Consider the following 5992-nt stretch of genomic DNA (forward strand, 5'->3'; position numbering starts at 1 on the left):
ATATCGCAAAGTTTTTCACCAGTGGGAGTCGTCAGGTCAGTTGCGGGACTGATGCCATTCGTGTCAACTACAGTATTGCACCACTTTAAGGAGGAGGGAAGTTGCTCATTCACAGAGACTGCTGGCTCAAAATCATGAAAAGAATGGTCAATCAGGTTTGCTGATGGAAGGTGTCAAGACATCGTAATATCTCCTTTATCAGATTCTACACCAAGAGGTTTCGAAACGTCTTTTTCCCAAGGGGTGCTTTTGACAGATACCCCTTGTGAATGACTGTGTTGCAGCTAGCGTTAGGGGAAGACAGTGTGGTCAGTGGAGAAGGCACTGTGACGTGTGACCATACGTGGTTGGTTTTCCAACCCATCAGTGGGAGTAAATGATCCATCAAGTCTGCACAGAGAAGCAGGGGTTCAGATTTGAGGCTGGTAACATACACAGGGTGAACGAGTGATACTTCCTGGAAGTGTAGTTTCAGCATGAGTCTCAATGTGAGAGGCGAGGTAGTCTGAGTGAAGTGTCGCATCATTCCCAATGTTTAGTTGGCTTCAAAGCCCTTTTCAGATCATTGAACAATGCTTGAGAGATGAGCAATATTGTCGAGCCTGAATCAATTTCTTTCCTTCCAATGCATTTGAGCCAATCAGTTGTGTTTTGACTAGGTGGGGTTGGTATACAGAAGATAGCCCTATTTGGTAAAAGACCAAGTCCATATTATGGCACGATCAGTTCAGATAAGCAAATAAGAAATGACAGTCCATCATTACTTTAATACATGAAGGTCAATCCGGAAAATTTCAAGAACTTTTAAAGTTTCTTCAAGTGCAGTCGCAAAACAAAAGTGCTATGATAAAACTGGCTCTCATGAGGACCAACACAGGAAAGGATGACCCAGAGCTACCTCTGCTGCAGAGGATCAATTCATTAGAGTTACAAGCCTCAGAAATCGGCAATTAACTGCACCTCAGATTGCAGCCCAAATAAATCCTTCACAGAGCTCAAGTAACACACATCTCAACATCAACTGTTCAGAGGAGACTGCATGAATCAGGCCTTCAAGGTCAAATTGCTGCAAATAAACCAGTACTAAAGGATAGTACTAAAGAAGAAGAGACTTGCCTTCCATTATTCTACAATGTAGAATAATACAATTATTTGATTATTTGAATAACTGAATGAGGTGGTGTGTCCAAACGTTTGACTGGTACTATGCATCTTGTGTCTGAGCTGTTGAATTGCAGCAGCGGTTAGAGAGTTTGAATCCTAGATGCCATTGCTTGCCATTTTGCCCTTGAGCAAGGCACTTAACCCTCCACAATAGCTCACTAGGCACCCAGTGTGATAGCCCCCTGCATCTCACCCCCCAAAAAACTGTATGCGTGTCTTTCAGAGGGGTTGGGTTAAAAGCAGAAGTCAAATTTCGGTTGGACCTTGTGTAAAATAAAATGATCTTAAACAAATCTTAATCTTGAAATTCCATTTTGTCCCTGTACTGTCATTCTACTTCTTTGATTGGATTACGGAGGGCATAGCTGGTCTGTTTGTACACGTCCATGTTCCCAGTCACTTTGCTGTGGTTAAATTCAGTGGTTCATGCTTTCAGTTTTGCTCGAATGCTGACATCTATCCCCATTTTTGAGTTTGGATAAATTCTTACCCTAACAGTGGGAACAACATCCTCTATGCACGTCCTGATCTCTATGCACTTCCTGATGAACTCAATCACCGAATCAGTGTGTACATCAATACTGTTCTCGGAGGCAACCCAGAACATTTCCCAGTCTGCGTGATCAAAACAACCTTTGAAGCATAGATTCTGATTTGTCAGATCAACAGTACTTACCATGGGTCCATCCTGTTAAAAATGTCTGCCTATAGGAGGGGAGGAGCAAACTGGAGGCGGGATCTGATTTGCCTGAAGGGAAGGCAGAGGAGGGCCTTCAAGCCATCCCGGAAGGGGGAGTAGCAATGGTCAAGAGTGCTCAATGAGCGAGTAGCACAGGAGATGTGTTGATAGAACTTTAGTAGCATTTTCCTCAGATTCCCTTTATTAAAGTCCCCAGCTACAATAAATGCGGTCCCAGGATATGAGGTTTCCAGTTTGCACAAATTCCAGTGTAGTTCCTGGAGAGCTGTAGCTCTGTCGGCTTGGAGGGAATGAACACGGTCGTGACGATGACCGTAGAAAATTATCTTGGGAGGTAACACGTTGGGATTTTGATGGTGACAGCAGGGTAGCCTAGTGGTTAGAGCGTTGGACTAGTAACCGAACGGTTGCAAGTTCGAATCCCTGAGCTGACAAGGTACAAATCTGTCATTCTGCCCCTGAACACCCACTGTTCCTAGGCCGTCATTGAAAATAAGAATTTGTTCTTAACTGACTTGCCTAGTAAAATAAAGGTAAAATAGATTGGGAGAACAAAAGGACTTGAGTTACTGTATGTTACCACAATCACACCACAAGTAGTTAACTATACACCTCCACCTTTTTTTCCACCGGAGATTTCTTTCTTCCTGTCCGCACGATTGACAGAAACTCGCTGGCTGAATGGACTGGGACAGTATATCTGGAGAGAGCCCTGATTTAGTAAACAGAGTATGTTTCAGTCCCTGATGTGTCTCTGGAGGAGGATATCAGTTGACAATTTTTGAAGTTGGGGAGCTAACTTCCATGAAGAACAAAGCCTCGGCCCACTCAGGCTAAAAGCACAGTCAGAGAGTAAAACAATACCTGCTGAATCAGATAGTATTCTCATTGATGTGTACAGTGAGGTAGTGACATGTGACATATGCCTAGCTTCTTGAAACGAGTCACAAACGTCACCCCCCCAATAAAAATGCTAACCACCCATGTTATTGTAATGGTGAGAAGATAGAATGTCTTAGTGGTATGATATTTGTGCGTAGGTAACTTTATCACTCATCATTATTCACAATTCATTCAGGACTAGCCGTAATCATGGCAGGATCCACATTAAGGTCGAAGTGTTTAAAAATATTTTATATACTTATTTACAATAAAAGTGACTCTAAAATGACACAATACATCATTTGCTATTCATTTCTATCGGGCACAAAACAATCTGAAACACAACCAAAACAAACAGCAAATGCATCCAACAAGTTTGTAGAGTCACAAAATTGATGTAATCATTGCGTGCTAGGAATATGGGACCCAGTGGTGGAAAAAGTACCCACATGTCATATTTGAGTAAAAGTAAAGAAATCACTCAAGTAAAAGTGAAAGTTACCCAGTAAAATACTACTTCGGTAAGAGTCTAAAAGTATTTGGTTTTAAATATACTTAAGTACCATAACAGTAAAAGTATTTTTCATTTAAGATTTCTTACATTAAGCAAATCGGAGGCCATTTAAAAAAAAAAGTATGGATAGATAGCCAGGAGTACACTCAGACATTATTTACAAATGAAGCATGTGTGTTTAGTGAGTGTCAGATCAGACTCAGTAGGGTTGACAAGGGATGTTCTCTTGATAATTGCCGTGAATTGGACCATTTTCATGTTCTGCTAAACATTCAAAATGTAACGAGTACTTTTGCGTGTCAGGGAAAATGTACGGAGTGAAATGTACAGTCAAAAACATAAATAGTGGGCCTCCCAAGTGGTGCAGTGGTCTAAGGCACAGCATCACAGTGCTAGCTGTGTCACTAGAGATTCTGGGTTTGAGTCCAGGCTCTGTCGCAGCCGGCCGCAGCAAGGAGACCCATGGGGCGGGGCACAATTGGCCCAGCGTCATCCGGGTTAGGGGAGGTTTCTTTTTTTCTTTTTACAGAAATAATAATTAAAGTACAAATGCCCCCCCCCCCCCCCCCCCCCAAATGACTTAAGGAGTACGTTAAAGTATTTTCCCTTAAGTATTTTACACCACTGATGGGGCCCAATACTAAACTTTTGACTACTTTAAAAATACATAATGTATATGTGAATTTGTCCCAATATTTTCGGTTCCCTAAAATGGGTTGGCTATGTACAAAAAGTGCTGTAATGTCTAAATGGTTCACCCTATATGGATGAAAATACCCTCAAATTAAAGGTAACAGTCTGCACTAGTCAAATCCAAAGTGCTGGAGTAGAGAGCCAAAACAACAACAAAAAAATCACTCTCCCTGTCACGTTCTGACCTTTATTTCCTTTGTTTTGTATTTATTTAGTATGGTCAGGGCGTGAGTTGGGTGGGCAGTCTATGTTTGTTTTTCTATGTTTTGGGGTATTTCTATGTTTCGGCCTAGTATGGTTCTCAATCAGAGGCAGGTGTCATTAGTTGTCTCTGATTGAGAATCATACTTAGGTAGCCTGGGTTTCACTGTGTGTTTGTGGGTGATTGTTCCTGTCTCTGTGTTTTGCACCAGATAGGGCTGTTTTTGGTTTTCCACGTTTATTGTTTTGTAGTGTTCGTGTTTCTCGTTTTTTCATTAAACATGAATCAATATAACCATGCTGCGTTTTGGTCCGCCTCTACTTCACCACAGGAAAACTGTTACAGAATCACCCACCACAACAGGACCAAGCGGCGTGGTAACGGGCAACAGCAACAGCAACAGCAGCGAAAAGAGGAATGGACATGGGAGGATGAGTTGAATGGTAAAGGACCCTGGGCACAGCCTGTAGAATATCGCCGCCCCAAAGAAGAGCTGGAGGCGGCGAAGGCGGAGAGGCGCTGGTATGAGGAGGCAGCACGGCGGCGTGGATGGAAGCCCGAGAGTCAGCCCCAAAATTTATTGGGGAGGAGGCACACAGGAAGTGTGGCGAAGCCAGGTAGGAGACCTGCGCCAACTTCCTGTGCTTACCGGGGGGCTGGAGAGACCGGGCAGGCACCGTGTTATGCTGTGAAGCGCACGGTGTCCCCAGTGCAGGTGCATAGCCCGGTGCGGTACATTCCAGCCCCGCGTATCGGCCGGGCTAGAGTGGGCATCGAGCCAAGTGCCATGAAGCCGGCTCTACGCATCTGGTCTCCAGTGCGTCTCCTTGGGCCGGCTTACATGGCACCAGCCTTGTGCACGGTGTCCCCGGTTCGCCTGCATAGCCCAGTGCGGGCTATTCCACCTCGCCGCACTGGCAGGGCGACCGGGACCATTCAACCGGGTAAGGTTGGGCAGGCTCGGTGCTCAAGAGCTCCAGTGCGCCTGCACGGTCCGGTCTATCCGTCACCACCTCCACACACCAGCCCTCAGGTGGCAGCCCCCCGCTCCAGGCTGTCTCTCCGGCTCATCCTTACAGGGGCTCCCGCCTGTCCAGCGCTGCCGGAGGCTTCCTCCTCTCCAGCGCTGCCGGAGTCTCCCGCCTCTCCAGCGCAGCCAGAGCCTTCCTCCTCTCCAGCACAGCCGGAGTCTCCCGCCTGTTCGGCGCTACGAGAGCTACTCAGTCCAGCGCTGCCAGAGCCTTCCTCTCCAGTGTTGCCGGAGCCACCCGTCTGCCCAGCGCCGCCTGAGCCGCCCGTCTGCCCAGCGCCGCCTGAGCCGCCCGTCTGCCCAGCGCCGCCTGAGCCGCCCGTCTGCCCAGCGCCGCCTGAGCCGCCCGTCTGCCCAGCGCCGCCTGAGCCGCCCGTCTGCCCAGCGCCGCCTGAGCCGCCCGTCTGCCCAGCGCCGCCTGAGCCGCCCGTCTGCCCAGCGCCGCCTGAGCCGCCCGTCTGCCCAGCGCCGCCTGAGCCGCCCGTCTGCCCTGAGCCGCCAATGCCGCCAGTCAGCCAGGGGCCGCCAGTGCCGCCAGTCAGCCAGGGGCCGCCAGTGCCCCTCAGCCCAGAGGCGCCAGAGCCCCTCAGCCCAGAGCTTCCGCCCCTCTGTCCCTAGCTTCCGCCCCTCTGTCCATTGAGAAGGGTCGCCGTGGTTAGGAGGCCACGGAAACGGACAATAAGTCAGACTAAGACTATTGTGAAGTGGGGGCCACGTCCAGCACCAGAGCCGCCACCGCGGACAGACGCCCACCCAGACCCTCCCCTATAGGTTAAGGTTTTGCGGCCGGAGTCCGCACCTTTGGGG

This window comes from Oncorhynchus mykiss, chromosome 10 (assembly GCF_057628025.1).
Source record: "Oncorhynchus mykiss isolate SJ-2025 chromosome 10, ASM5762802v1, whole genome shotgun sequence".
Classification (NCBI taxonomy): domain Eukaryota; kingdom Metazoa; phylum Chordata; class Actinopteri; order Salmoniformes; family Salmonidae; genus Oncorhynchus; species Oncorhynchus mykiss.